This window comes from Aythya fuligula, chromosome 9 (assembly GCF_009819795.1).
Source record: "Aythya fuligula isolate bAytFul2 chromosome 9, bAytFul2.pri, whole genome shotgun sequence".
Taxonomy (NCBI): domain Eukaryota; kingdom Metazoa; phylum Chordata; class Aves; order Anseriformes; family Anatidae; genus Aythya; species Aythya fuligula.
In genome coordinates this window covers 14,928,218-14,944,203 of record NC_045567.1, presented here as the reverse complement: position 1 = coordinate 14,944,203, position 15,986 = coordinate 14,928,218, and positions in this window count along the sequence as shown.

The window sequence follows — 15,986 nt, the reverse complement described above, 5'->3', positions numbered from 1 at the left end:
TGAGAAGCTTATACGCCTCCCAATTTGCAGTCATCTTCCACGCTTATCCTCTGGATAACAGCATTGCAAGGAACTCATTATCACCCTATGCAGACACTAGGATTTTGAAAGGATGTTCTTTATTGGACATGCTTAATTTTAAAGTGAAAAATCACATTACCTTGCATCACACTTTCTTGTATAAACAGAATTCTGTAAATTTGTGGCCATGCTTCAGATTTATCTGAAAACATTAACTTTTATACATAGGTAGCATGCTTCTTATGTATAAGAATATCCTTACAGATGAAGTATGTAAGCAATGTGCTTGAATAATGTAAGTGGTGTTTGTGTGCCATGTGTTGTGTGCACAAGTGCTCACCCATCTGTTACCACCCGTGTTCTGTTAACAGCTCAGCCTGGTTGTCTAACTGCTGTTTTAAAAGGGACCAAAGATCCCTGCTTCAGAGAGAGATCTGTTAGCTAAACCCTGGACAACAACTTATGGTAGCCTAGGACTTGAAGGGGCTTGTGAGTCATCTTGTCCCATACCCTGGTTTTGTTAGGCAGTCAGTTCATAAAAAATTTTAATGACAACCCTCCTAAGTGTTCTTTTATGACATTGGTACTACTTCTTACTTCTAGACAATTTGAAGTGTTATCCTAACTTCCTATCTAAATTTATTTGTGGAGATTAATCTTTTCTGCTTTTTTTTTTTGGATTTTAGCTCATGTAGTTCTTTTTCATCCTGTGTGTTTGCCATCTCAATGTGTTTATAAGCAACAATCTATGCTGATTTTATCTGTTTTTGTAATCATTTTTCTGTTTTCCTGATCATCTGAGAAACAACACACCTCTAGCAGTTAGATCTCATCTTTCTTCAGTGTGGAGTACTCTAGATTGCAGTTCATCATATTTCCAGATATGGGAATGAGTAATCACATCCTGAAGTGAAAAGACAAATAAAAAAGTGCTGTTCTTATGTAGCATGGGATATGTTTATAGAACTCACTGCTATACTATGTCATTGAGGGTGAGAGTATCATGGTAAATAAAATAAATAGAAGAAAACTTTTTATCATTCTGGAGTTTTCTTCTAGATATTCTATCACAGGAGGACACTAATTGCACTGCTTTTGTGTTTATCTCAGAACAAATCCCAGTCCCTTTACTTTGTAGGTGTCTTGCTATTTTCTTTGAAGGAGCTGGAACTGTAACATGAAAATAAGGCCCTAAAGAGATACTGATCTCATGTCTGCCTCTTGACATCCTGATAGGTTCTCTTGAAAACTACAGGTGGGAACCTGTTTCTATTGCCAGTTTGATAGCTGTATAAAAGATAAATATGTTCTGCTCCTGGGTCTGTTGTTATACAGTGACAGCAGTGTTTGTTCTGAGGTTTCAGACAAGCTCGTGGGATCACCCGTTGTCTTTCTTTTTAGTAGAGTCTTCATGGGAGCTCTGTGTCACCAATTTACTTTGTATGCCCGGGTCATTCTTGCATCTTTGCGTTCAGTTGTTCATCTCTCCATCAGGAATGGTGTGTCTGCTTAGATTTTATATTGGTGTCATTGCAAATGTATTTATATAGCCCATGGCCAAATGAATCCCTCTCTTCTTGGCTGTGACCACTGGGGTCTACAAAAGCCATGTTAATTTTGAACAGGAAACTTCTTTCATGAATTTTAGGGACTAATTGGGTGGGAGTTTTAACACAAACCTTGATGTGGTTTTGGACCTGAAGCCTCCTCTTTATGTGGCACCAGCAGCATGCTACTACCGTGTTTGTTTTCCTCCATCCAGAGGTTACCACTGAGCCGAGTTGCCATGCTGCAGCTAAGTAACCTTTTCATCACAGAACTCTGATTCTGCAGTGCAAACAAATGCACTGAGGTAGCCCCGTGGTTAAATGACAGATCATAGAAACAGTTTCTCTTGACTATGTTATGAGGGTTGACCATCAGTCACCGTTTGGGTGAAATTGCTGAGCGTATGAGAGAAACAATGGTGTGCTGCGAAGCCATGTTTTTCTCCATGGTGTTTTCTATTGAAGTCAAACTATTTTGCAGGGAGACCTGCCAGAAGAGCTTAGCTCGTGGGTTTTATCCAAACTGGGATGAATTTTCATGGGAGCAGATGCAGAGCTGGATGGAGCTCCATGTCTCATCAGCCACTGACACGTGCATCTGTCTGCTTCATAACCTGGTCTGTGGGCTCTCCGGTGTGTACCGTGTTGCCGGTACCTATGGACTGGACTTCACCTATTTAGTGCTGCTTTTCCTCTTGGCTGGTGCTCAGGAGCTGGCAGTCTGGCTCCCCTCCATCTCTCCTTGGGTGTAGTGCTGGGCACTTTCCATTCTTGGCTGGCAGCTGGGAGGCTTGGCAGAGATCTCTGATCTGAGTAAATATATGTGAGGGCATCTCTTCATTGCAGAGCTGTATAGCGCTGCCTTCCCTAATCAATAATGAATGAAAGATCCCAGGATGCGTGGAAATGTGTTGGGGGTCAGAAGGTGAAGGATGTTGTTGTCACGAGCTGAGAAAGATGTCAGGGTTTTTGTGCACGCCATTCAAAGGCTGAGTTAAAACAGTAAGTCACTAGGGAGACGTTCTAGTAAAACAGCTCTGTCCGTATACACAGACTCTCCAGCTCCTAGTCCGTGCAGGTAGTGTTCGATGAACTGGTGATGAAAAGGAATTAGTTGGCTGGTAATTCATCTAAAAGATTGGCAGAGGATTTTACAGGCTTACACCAGAGCTGGCTGGAGACAATAATCTCTTTTCTCAAAGAATGCTGAGGTCCTGACGCCCAGCTCGTTGGAATGAAACCTGAATGCTTTTTAATTCTCTGTGAAAGATTTGTTTTTTTTTTTTCCTCTTTGGTTTTTGTTTTTAGGAAGGAACAAAATGTTTCATTGTGATTTTGTCAATGATTTTGATATAATGGATTAAAAGAGTAAATGTCTTCCAAATCCCAAAGCTTTTTAAAAGAAGAATTCCATTCCAAACACATCAGAGCTGTTTTCTCCTTGGAATTTTTGCTGAAATTCCATTTTAAGGAAAAGTTTACACATTTCAATGGCAGTGTGGGCTCTGTTGCAGCAATGATGTGCAGTAGAGATTGACTGCTAGCAGGATTTTTTGTACAGTTATACTCCATGCTATCCTGGAGGTGAAAGTGGTGGTGGGGGAGGCTTGCATCCACTTCGCAGCCTTTTACTATGCCAAAGCAATGTAAAAAGGCCTCAGACTGCATAAGAAACAAGAGAAATGTTTGGTTTTTAACTGCCCCGGATGAGAGAGCAGGATTCATCAATGCTTTACTGTGATATTACACTTGTACAATTGCATTGCAAAATGTAATAGGACAACAGGGAAAGAAATGAGATTAGTAAGCTGCTGCAAGGTAGGCTTCAGAGAAGAGGCTTCTCTTGGCTCAAGGTTCCTGTGTCATACTCTCCTGATGTGACATATTGCCCTCCAAGTCCCTTGCTTCTTCCTTCTTCCAGGGATATACTCTCTGAGGAGACTCTACCTTGCAGTAAGAACTTTCATGTAGAGTTTGTGTAGAAAACACAGCTGTTTCTCTGAAACATGGCTTTGGGAAAATGAATCCTTGTACGTTTTACAGTTTCCATGGAGTCTCCCTGCCCTTGGTCCTGGAGACTTGTATGTGTTTGTGACATTCAGGCCTCCAAGCATTCTGATATGGGCCACAGAAGACACCTGATGCCCATCACCAGATTCTGGCTTCTGTCCTTGTGCTGTGCTATGCATCTCCAGAGCTTGTGGAGATACACAGACTCTCTCAGTATTCTGCTGAAGTGCTGTGGCCATTCTGCAGGCATTCACTTTCTGTCTGTGCCCTTCTGTTTCTGTGGATGCAAGGTGGAACTGAGCCATGCAATTTGGATAAGAACCCTAGTTCGTGAGGTTTTCGAAGTTTTGGCTGCTGTTCTGTGATTTGTCAAATATCAAGGGAATTACTTTTCAGTGACAGAGCTTAGACCTAGGTGAAACCCCCAGCACTCAGAACCTACAAGGAGGTGTCTGGCGAGCATACCTGATGCATCAGGCACAAAGGAGCTGGATCCCCCCAAAACAAAATCCTCCTTGGGGAAGCTGAAAGGCTCTACAGTGCTAATTCTGGGTCAGCTCCTGCCTGCAGGATAGCTTTCAGCAAGTCACTTTATCTCTTTGTATACAAATTTATGCCAAAACGTGTGATGAAGAAAATGCTGGTTTAGATGTTCTGACCAATGAATAGCCCTCTGCAAGTGCAGGTATTTTTATTTTCAGGAGTAACACTGATTGTAGACTTCATTCCTTCAAAGATGTGGTTTGCTGCTGTGAGTGAGGAGGGATAAGGCGTTGCTGAAAATGTTTTGTTTTTCAGGCATCCCTGCGTGGTGGTGTGTGTTATAGGGCTGTGCAATGTGTGGACGCTAGAGGGCTTGCTAGCATCCCTCCATCTGCTCCCACACAAACAAGCAGATCGAGGTTGTTCAGTGGAATAAATCAAGAAGCCTTCGCTCAGGTTCTTGCCATGGGATTTAAGTTTTATTTTTGGGACAGCCTGGGAGCAGTCGGCAGTTCTCTATCATTTATTCACCGAGCACAATTATTCACCAGATTATTTCCATTAATCAGTCCAGGTCTATTGTGTGTCCTCTGCTCCCCCCAAACAAACTTACATTCATTTACCAGCATTTTCCAACACCAGAAGAATTGGTTGATTTCATCTAATGGCATAAATAATTTTATCTGTGTGTTTGCATCAGTGGAGCAATGTTGCTGTCGGCCTGCTTTATAAATTGAAAGGGGAAAAAAAAAAACAACAAAACTTTTTTGATACTGAAATCCATATTGTCTGTGTAAAGAGTTAAAATAGTGTAAGTCATGTTCCCTGAATCTTGAGACAAACTGTAAAACATTTTTGTCATTTTTATCTCTTGTTAGATTTACCAAGGTTCAAATTTTCAGTGTTATATATTTTTTGTTTGTTTGTTTGTTTGTTTTTGCAACTCCAAGAGCTTCTAAGCAGACATTCTTAGGTAATTGTGTAAATACAATCCCTGAAAATTGTGCCTTAAGACAACTCTTCCATGTAGTGAAACATCTCTAGTAGAGAAGAAAAAAAAAGTGTGGAGGCAGCAGAGAGATGTGTACTCAGATCCTGCAGACTTGATTTCTGAAAATACAGATAAATATGAAGTGCATATTTTAAGTGATTAAAGATTTAGGAACTTCTTTTCAGTCATTTGAAAAAAAAACACAACTTCATGAAAGTCTGTTTTTGTGTTTCATTGGACTGTTGTTGTAAGCTACTAGCTATTACTTTTAAAGACTTAATCCAACATTTTGTTCTTCAATGGCATTTGTAAATGAAGAAACAATGATAGATATTGGCAGTTTTATGTCAGGATCCCAGCTTCCACTTAAGCATTTTCATCTTAGAGTCTACAACTAGCGATTGGTCTTTCTTTAGGCAATATTAACACCAGACTTACAAATACAGCCGTTGTATTAATATAGTCATTTGTCTGTGTTAACTCCTGCTGAGCAGCATGGAGATAGCAAACCATCGCTTTCTGAAAGAAGTTCATGACACCTGAAGATGTTCAGGTATTCTTGAGATCCCAGCATCTGCACTTCCACATTGTTTCCCAGCTCTGCATACTGGATGAATTCCAGTTTTATCTGGGGTAGAATAAAGCTGTTGCGTTTATCACCAAAAAGCAACCGGGCACTGTAAGCTGAATGTAGGTTTTTGAGTGTGGCAGTTTGGCTGTGATAGTAAGGTTTAACATCCTTTTTGGTTGTTTTTTGTTTGTTTGTTTGTTTTTGTTGTTTTGTTTGTTTTTGGTTTTCCCCTGAAGGGTTTAGAGGCCATGCCATGGTTTCAATGTGGTTACACAAAGTGACTGATTGGCAAGACTACTTAATACTTACTGAAAGTGAAACAAAAAGATCAAGGAACTCTGGCAAAATCAATGGTGTCTCTCCAGCTACTTGTGTTTTGCAGCAGTCTGATTTTTAATTAGTCCAGATTTTTAAAACTCAGCCTTTTTCGGAACAGCATAGTTCTGTTTGGTTTTCATTCAGGTGTGTCAGTGACAGAGGAAATCATGTAAAAATAAATATTTTTTTCTCCCTTATTGGACAGAACTGAGAATTTCAGTGAATAGGTTTGATAACTTAAATGTAGAAGTGTTCTAAAATTCTGTAGGAGCTTTATTTCCATAGTTGTTTGTTTGTTTTTTCTTTTAGTGCATCAAAATGAAGAAAAAGAGCTTCCTGCCAAAGGGAGAATACTCAACCAAGAGCAGGGCACCAGTTAAAGCACCTGTCTGGGAGGGAAGGGCCGGCCTTTCAGTTCATTGCCAGCAGCTGTTTGTGGGTTCTGGCCAGCAAATGCTTACTGTAAAATCTGAAACAGGGCTGGAAGCAGGATAAGAGTTGTCTTCATCTGGGAGGTATATCCTGAGCACTGGGCCAGGAAGTTATTCTTACTTGCTTTTGGCTGTTAAGAATCTCAAATCTTTTTCTCCACATCCTCTGGGATGTGTTAAGTTTATTCTGAGATTGCCTGGGAGGCTGATTGCACTAGCAGTTAACTACAATCATTTAAGCATTTAGTTTTCAGTGATGTTCGGGTTGCCTGAATCTAAGTGCTGAAGTTAGACGGGTTTTCCTACAAAGAATCTCTGTAGTGCGTGGAGGTGCAAGGACCCTAGGATAGCCAAGCTCCTGATCCAAGTGCTGTGGATCACTTTCTAGAAGCCTCCAGCACTCTCCATTGATACAGGGAATGTGGCTTAGTGTGGGCAGCATGACTATTGCCCTGTGCCATCCCAGATCAGAGCAGTACCCGATCTCAGTCTGATACCAATGAACAGAAAACACAGGAGCTTTTTCAGTGTGGCACACTTAGGACTGGCTCACTGCTGGGCCTATTGTAATTTACCATTTTCACTGACATTTAAAAAGTGTTTTTCTTTTCCTCCCTATAATTGCATCTCCTGAGGCTCAGAGTGGAGCAGTGAGCGCAGATGAGCAGCCTGCTGGAAATTTGGTTGTTTGCAAGGTATCCCCTAGTTGTGCTGCTGTTGCTCATGTACGAGGCTGAGCACAGAGCTCAGTGCAGGACTTGCCTCGTGGCGGTGTTCCCAGCCACTCTGTCTCATCCTCGATCTGTTGGCTCTAGTTCTGCTTTACCTGCTGGCTGGGCTGCTACTTCACATTACGTTTGACTGGTTTAGAAACAACTACATCACTGAGTCCCCCATTTAGAGTTTAACAAGAAACCTCTGACTGCAGCACAGGGGAATAAGAGACAGAATGGCTTTGGAAATCAGCGTGCTGCCATCAGGCAGCCTTACAGCAACGGGTTAAGCAGGTACATCCCTGTAGTCCGTCACTCACCAGGCCTTTTTTGAGTTGACCTGCTAGGATTTTTCCCTCTGCTCCCACCCCTTCCTCTTTTCTTTTTCTCTCTATTCTTTTTCTCCAGTCTCTTGATTTCATGCTGGCTTTTTAAATTGAGGATAAAGGTAATTCACTTCACAATGCCACAGCTGGAATGAAATTCGGCCGCTCGCCTGTGTGGCAGGGAGGGGTGCGTGCTGGCTGGGGGTGGCTCGTTGCATCTCCTAAGGCCACTACGGGCTGTCGCTGATTTATTGATAGTGCCTCTAGCGACAAAGCAAGAAGTTAACTAATTGTGAACATATGGTTCAGCTCATGCTTGACTCAGCAGAAACCTTGTTAGCCTGGAGCTGGCTAGGTGTTCAGAAGCAGAAGAGGAAAGTTTTGGGTGGAAGTTGTGGTCCAAAGTCCCACTGACAAGCCAGAGGGAGACCTGATTGATCCTAATCTATCCTTTTTGTTAGCAGGCAGCATGCTGCTGTCAGGAACAGCTTGGTAATAACAGATTTGTGGCCTCTAAGTCCTTGTGGTTATAGTCAGCACGCGACACTCAGTCGGCTCCTTGCATGCTCTGTACTTAATTGGTCTCAACGGTGGGGTCTGAAATGAGACGGTAGTTCAAGGTGCAACACATGCTGTACCTGCGATTGCAGCCTGCGAGCTGCCGCACAGATGTCAGCTTTTTGCCCGTGGGCTTACCACTGGGGAACCGGAGGGTCCCCACAGAAAGGGACAAGGGATGTCTGAGAGGACCCTGCAGATTTTTGGTGCTTAGTATGGGCTTAATTAGAGGAAAATGTAGAATATGTGTGGCTGGTAGAGGAAGAAGGAGGGAGGCGCACAGAACTTGTTAGGAAGTTCATCAAGGTGAATTGCAATTTTCTCTGCATTGAGTGGTCAGTCTGGACACAGGAGTGTTTAACAGGAACTGATACCAGTGAAAGGGGGAGGAGGGTGTCTCTTTCTGTCCATCTGTTGGTCTTTCGCAAGTGAATTGGGCTATACCACAGGATTCAAAATGATGTAGTTAGAGGCTAATTTTTTTTTTCCATGTGTGTGCATGGTCTCCAGGAAGAGCAGGCTTGTTGCTGTTTGGATTGTAGTGAGTTTAAAACAATTTTAGGGTTCTCATAGTTTGCTTGACTGGAAGTGTTGAGGATAGAAAGACAGCAATTTTAATATTAGGCAGCAGAAAGAACAACAGAGATGTGTCATTTCAGACAACCAACAAGTTATCTGTGACTAGCCAGACAAAGCAGAAGCGGGCAGTGAAGGCTACCTGTATGCTGGGCATGCCTGCTCACCTCTACAGGCACTGGTGAAGCTGTATCTGAAGTACTGCATCTGGTTTTGGTCTTCAAAGTATAAGAAAGATGCTGAAAAGCTGGAGATTACAGCAGGAGGGCCACGAAGTTGGTCAGGAGGCTGGAGCACATATGTGAGGAGAGGGTGAGTGCGCCGGACTTGTTTAGCTTAGAGAAGGGGCTGAGGGAGTCTGACTGTGATCTTTACTGCCACAGGGGAGTGCAGGGAAGACTCTTCTCAGTCATGTGCAAAGGTCAAGTGGCCAAAAGCTGAGACAAGTTACATTACAACTAGATAAGAGGGGGTAAAAAAAAAACACAATAAGGGTAACTAAACACTGGAGCAGGGGCTAGAGAGGCTGTGAAATCATCGTTCTTGGAGGTTTTCATAACTTGATTGGAGCAGGTCCTGAGAAACATGATTTAAATTTGGAATTGAGCCTTAGTTTTTCGATGATTTTGTGGGTTCCTGCTTAGGGAAGAGCAGGATCTTGCTCAGACCAGGCAGCAGCTGGAGCCTGGCCCAGGGTGTGGGACAGTGACATGGCTCATGTGCTGCTGGGCACTGCTCTGGCATGGTTGTGGCTGCCATGCCAGTGTCATACCACAATGCGCATGGCAATTACCATTGTCTGTCTTAAAATGTAATGAGGTAGAACAGTTAATTAGTGGATAGAGTCTGTATGCTTTTTTGGAATATAGTTCATCCAGGTACAGCCATAGCTTTTCTTAGTGGAGGCTGTGCTTAAATGGTTAGAGCAGAAACAGATCTTGGGCCAAAGAGGTGCCTGTCCCTCAGCTATTTCTTATTGCTGCTTGTGAGAGGATGCTGCAGGTGAGTTGGAGACCAGAATGTGGGAAGCCTATGTGTAAACTCCCGTGGCTGCTGAAAGTGGTTTGAGCTCACCTGGCTGACTGTACTGCTGCAGGTTGGAAGCACTCGTGTAATTTATACTATGGGTTCAGTACACTGAGATGTTAATCCCTTGTTAAGTCATCTAAAGGAAGCGGAGGAATAAATTCTTAAGCTATTAAGGCTGCTCTTGCAGTGTTCTTCTGACTAAAGCTTTTCCTTTTATTTGCTTTAAGGGATCTTCTTTGATGGAAAGCTTTGCCTGCTATTGTAACCAAATAACCGTGTTACTCATCGCAATCACTGTGTCAGCATCTCTGCTGTGAGCTCTCTCAGTTCTTTGTCTGATATTAAAAGCTAAGGCATAAATCCTCAATAAATTCTCATTTATGTTGCTCTAATAGTGTGAGGAAGAGATCTGCATGCAATAGCACTTAAGCCCAGCATAACCTCTTATTAGCATGTCTGCATGGTGCAAAGCAGCTTTGGAGGAAAGGAGAAGCAGGATTTGATGCTTGTCATTTTCTCTCAGAACCCATTTCCCTTCGATTCCTTACCCAGTGAAGCAGAGTGGGGCAGCGGAGACCTTCCCAAGGTGGTGTCAGCATTCCTCACTTCTAAAAAACAGCCCCTGCTCTGGTTTGTGACAAGCGCGTGTTATTTCAGAAGAGGAGGTGGTGTTCATGAACGTTGAGGTGATTGAGCTCAGGTTTGAAAGTGTCTGGATCAGCGAGTGGCTTTGTACCTAACTCAGAAAGGGAGCTGGGAGTGAAGGTAAGGATTTAAATCCCGATCCAGAAATCCTGTATGATACTCAGGAGGATCTGACTGGGCAGTTTCTGACTGTGTTTCCCTGTCTGCTAATTGTCTTTGGCTTCCCAGCAGAAAGCCAGCTCTTAGCAGTCGCCGTGCCGCGATGCTCCTGTGTTGATACCAATTGCTGCTCCCTTTCCCGCCAAACGCAGATGCAGCAATTAGGATGACTTGCATCCTGCTGCAAGCAATATGTCCGATCTTCGGCGCACAAAGGTATTGTTTGAAGGGCTCTAAAGATTTTGAACAAACTGGCCTGGCAGGGGGACTTTCAGCTTCCCCTCCCTTATGGGCACAACAGCCTGTGTTTGTAAACAGAGCCTTACAGGACTAGTGGGAGCCACTAGAGGACTGTCAGCTAGTTAATTGGATGTCAGCTCCCTGCCGGGGATAAAGGCTAATGAGTCATCCTGCATAAAGAGAAGGGCCCTGAGAGAAAGGGAAGGAATTGTACAGCAATAATCACATCCACAGAGGAGCCCAGAGCTCGCCTGTCGGGATAAAGGCAGAGCAGCATTTGGGGACAGAGGGCTTCCGTGGTTGGATTTAGTTAAACAGAGATTAAGCAGGTTATGAATCTATAAAGATGAGGTGTTGCTGGTGTGTGTTGCCCATGCATACATGCATGTGTGTAATGGCTATATATACAATATAAACAACATTTTTAGTCTTAATATTTTGTCTCCCTTTATGTTTTATGAAAAATATGTGCTTATCTTTATGAAGTAAGGAAACCAAAATGTCTTACTATTGGGGAGTTTGCAGAGAATGGCAAAAAGGAATCAGGAAAGGAATACTGCAGCCATTACTTCAAGCTATGAAGTTACTCTTTTTCCTGTGAAAAGTTAAAAATAGTTTTTAGCAAAAAACTGTCTTCTAAAATGATGAGGTTTTCATCAAGAACCTGATGTTCTCCAAAAAAAAACGAAGTTTTTTTTTAGAATTTAGCATTTTGTGCATAAATCCATCATATTTCAAAGAACATTTTGATTGAAAATATATATCAGTGTAGTTACATGAAAAAATAGAGGAATTTTTATTTCCATCTTTTTCAGGAGATGAAAGAAAAACGTTAGACATTGGCTTCAAGTTGTATAATAAGGGCATGTGTACCATTTAAACCATTTTGCCAAAGGAAAGACTAATAATAGAGAAGTAGTCAGGCAGACACACAAAAAAAGGTAAATAAAGCTTAAAAGAATCAGAAAATTTGTCTGTATGAGATTCTGGGAAGTTATTAGGCTTGGCTTTTATGCCTAAACTCTGCCTGACAGGTGTTTGCCTAACCAGTTCTTAAAATACAGAAGAATGGAAGTTCCTTAGTCACCCAGTTCCAGTATGTCACCATACCTCTGTTGAAATTTTCTTGACGTTTAAGTTAAACTGTTCCTGTAGTCATTTAAGTCTGATGCTTCATGACCTGCGCTCCTTGGACAAACAAACAAATAAATAAACAAATCCCATTTCCTCTTTCAGCAACCTTTTCTGTATTTGCTATTGTAAAACTTATTCAGAACAAGCAACATGTTATTTTCTTCCTCTTTCCTGGTATCCAGACAACTGATCTTTCTGGTATCTCCCCACAGGGACTTCTCTATTACTATTTATTACTTTCTTGAACAACTAGGAGGGGGAGAAAGAAGAATAAGGAGTTTTTTTTGTTGTTGTTGTTTTTGTTTTTTAAACAAACAAACAAAAAAAGGTGAAGATGCTGCAAAGACAATTTGTTAGTTGGGAGAACTTTGTAGGCAGGAGCTACCTGCTAATTGAAATGTGTCAGGGATGTGGAGATGGTGCTGGATGCAGCCAAGCCACAGTTATCATCCTAAAACTTCAACACTTCTTGGTCCTGTGTGGCCCACTCGTCTTGTCCTCTACAGCACACAAGTAGTTTGCACCCTGATCCTATTATAGCTCATGGCAATAGCACCAGGAAGACCTGTATGCCTCAGTGCTCTTAAGTCATTCAAAAGTGGCAATTTGTATGGGCTGAGAGCCAACCGAGTAAATGAGGCGTTGGCTTCTCTCCAAATTTATGCAACATGCTGGATTTTATCAGTGCTGCTCTGAGTTTTTCAAAATAGGCTTGGAAAACAAACATGCAAAGTGATGTTTGTATTTGATCTACAGTCATCTGCAGGTACAGCTGAATCGGTCCCAAACTGTTCTGAAACAGTTGAGGAAATACTACCTCATTTCTATAATTGCTGAGAGACTGGAAGGTGGTCTGGGACTGTGGGATTTCTTGGTTAGGGAAACACTCAGTTTTGAAATCTGTAGATCCTTCAGCATCTGTGACAATCCTATGAGCTCCCCCTCTTTATTTTCCCCTGGACTTCTCTGTATGTGCCTTGTAACAGAGAAGCTGTTTTGGAAATAAAGTTTTCTAATGAAGCAGTATTTATAACAAAAAAAAAAAAAAAAAAAAAAAAAAAAAGCTTGCAGAGAGCTGGAAGGGTGGTGTGGTTCCAGTTATCCAAGGGAGGATGAAGCACCGTGCCACCTCCTTCCCAAGCAATAGTGAGTCATGTTAACCATATAGCATGGTGTATTTACCTGGCTGCTGCTAAAGCTGGTCAATTCTGGGGAGAAAACTCAAAAGGCTGTCTGTCAATCCTGCACCAAATTAAAACAGAATCATGAGAATTAATGTGCTTTATAAATGCAGGTTAAGCACACTATAAGCACGCTGTAATTACAGTCAGCTGCCTGGCTAGTGCAATCCAGTAGCACTGAGTTTAGGATTAAGTTGAATATACAATTAATAGGAGCTTATATTAAAGGCATTAGTAGAGTTACAAAAGCTTTGTAACAACAGTGTGACCCAGGCTTGGACACAGACAATGGGTTTTTGTGTGCTATAATTAGCACACACAAAAACTCCCTATTAACTTGACAGTTTTCCATTTGTTCTTTAAAGAATTGAGCAGTGCAAAGTAGCATTGGCCCATCAGGAATGGGAGCTGTGCTCCAGCACAGGGATCTTAGTGGTGTCTCCTTTTGGGAATTTGGGCAGTGCCAGCTGGTCAGTGGAGATACCTGATGAAATCACCTCCAAGGGCACTGCTTGTGCCTGCCCAAGCAATGCCAGGACTGGGGCACAAAGAGTTGCAACCAGCCCTCTGAAGTCCCCTTTTGCTGTCATTCTCCAATTTTGGGGACAGGTGTTAGAGCCCCCAAAATGTTATTTCTTTAAAAACTTGCCCGCTGCATGACGTTGTTTGGACCTAAACCTTGTTCTAGTGCTCTCCTGAGATGGAAGCATCTGTCTGCAGTTTCATATACTTAGAGTAAGGGGATGCTACTTCTCCTATTTAAAAGAGCAGGCTTTTTTGGTGCCTGAGTTTCAAAAATTTACTACTCAGAAAAATTGTGTATTTCCAAGTGGTTGCAGAGAAGGTCAGAATTGCTGGATAAAATCATTCCTTACTGCTTCCTTTCTTTTTCTATTAAGTACATGGTCTGTGCTGGAGGATTTTATGAAGTGCGCGTTACTAGCGGCTGTGGCTTTCCTGTAGTGCACTAATATGTAGTACAAATGACATCTGTCATGTTAGATTTGTTCTGGGGCTTAATTTCAGGCAAGAATAGCTCTCACTTGTGATAGAAAGTTTTGAGTATCTCGCTGTATGTTAGACTTCTGTAATTTGTTAGGGGCAGATAAGAGGGATGTTCTCTGCTGAAGCTAGGCTAAAAGTCCTACTAATGCTCTAATTCATAGACCACTGAATGGCTCAGGTTGGAGGGGGCCTTAAAGATCATCCAGTTCCAACCCCTGCCATGGGAAGGAATGCCACCCACTAGATCAGGTTGCCCAGGGCCTTGTCCAACCTGGCCTTGAGCACCTCCAGGGATGGGACATCCACAGCTTCTCTGGGCAATCTGTGGCAGTGCCTCACCACCCTCTGAGTGAAGAATTTCCTCCTAGCATCTAATCGAAATCTCCGCTCTTTTAGTTTAAAGACATTCCGATTTGTCCTGTCATTTATCTGCGTGAGCAGAAAGTTGCTCTCCATCTTTTTATGAGCCCCCTTTAAGTACTGGAAAGATGCAGTGAGGTCTCCCCAGAGCCGCCTGGTCCTTTGGTACCTTTGTATTGACATATTATTTGTAAAGATCAACTGATTAACTTTCATTCCTCTCCCAAAAAAAGGACCAATTATCCAGCTCTCCAGTGTCATGTTGCTTAATTTCTTCTGCATGTGCCACTTCTCATCCCAAAAGTACTGATAGCAGGAGGGTTAATGTTATCTGGGGTTTTTCCTGTGATGAGTTAGAAAGATGACTAAAATAAAATGTTCCAGTCAAGACAGTGATTTGCTGTCTTATCTTCATCCTGAATAGTGACAAAACTCAAAATAACAAATTTCTTACTGAATGTCACTTTCAAGATATATTAGAAAATATCATTAGATTTGCTTCTCCTTTTGGTCTGTCCTAGAAATGGTGGTCTTAGGTTGCAAGTCCTTCTGCACTTCCCAGGTTTTGGCTATTTGTCCTCCCTGCCCAGTGACACAGTCTGTACTGGGGATGCAAAGGCTTTCTCCTGCATTTCATATGATCTATGGCTCACTTCCTCACTTTTTTTTTTTTTTTCCCCTTGGTGCCTGAACCCTTCAGTTTCTGCCATTCTACCTTTAGTTCTTTGATGTTGATGTAATACTTAACTGAAACATTCTTAAAGCTGGTCGATGGTTTGCCTGAAATACAAGCAAATAGATTTTTCCTGTTTTGTGTAGAATTGTAGGGGAAAGCTGTGTTTACCAAGGTGTACTCTGATGCACACGTGCTTTTCAGTTTTATATGAGCAACGTATATTTTTTCTCTACATATGGACACACACACCTACCTACCTAATCTGCTTTATCACCCTGTTGTGTGTGCTCCTGTTGTATGCCCTGCCTCCAGATAGATTTCATACACCCAGCCCGACCGTCTGATTGTTGCTATTATGCTTCAGAGTATGTTTTCAAAAATAATTTCCTGCCACATTCCTGACTGTATTTGTAGGCTGAGTTTATCCTCTTCCCTGCTGTTCCATGATCTGCCCCTAGGTTACTAACAACCCCAACAGACAGCCTGGCTCATGCTACCTGCTGCTTAGACGCAGATTAACTCACTACCAGCCATATGGACTACCGACTTCACAAATTCCTCTCCTTTTGCTTTCTGCGCTCAGAAAAGTTAATGGACAGTTTGCTGGTTAAGAAAATACAAAACAAAACCCCAAACCTGTGACATAATCACCTGGGTTTAACACAACTGGCCCCTCCATCTGCCTTTACACTGGGATTTGTGCACAGAAAGCAGAATGAGGTGCTGTGCGCAGTGTGGGTTCATGGTGGCGACTTTTCCCTTATGGCATATGGGCTTGTTTGGAATACAACGGAATTAGAGAAAGGTATTATGCATAAATTGCATGCACACATAAACATGTACGACTTTATATTTCTCAAGTAATTCCCATTGAGGGACTGGGCTTTACTCAGCAGTAGCACTTGTGTTGTTGTTGGTTGCTTTCTTTGCTACCATTTTCTGGCCTGAGCTCTGGTATTGGAAAGCTACACCACGTTAAGCATTATTAGATTGGCAGACCACATTTCAAGGC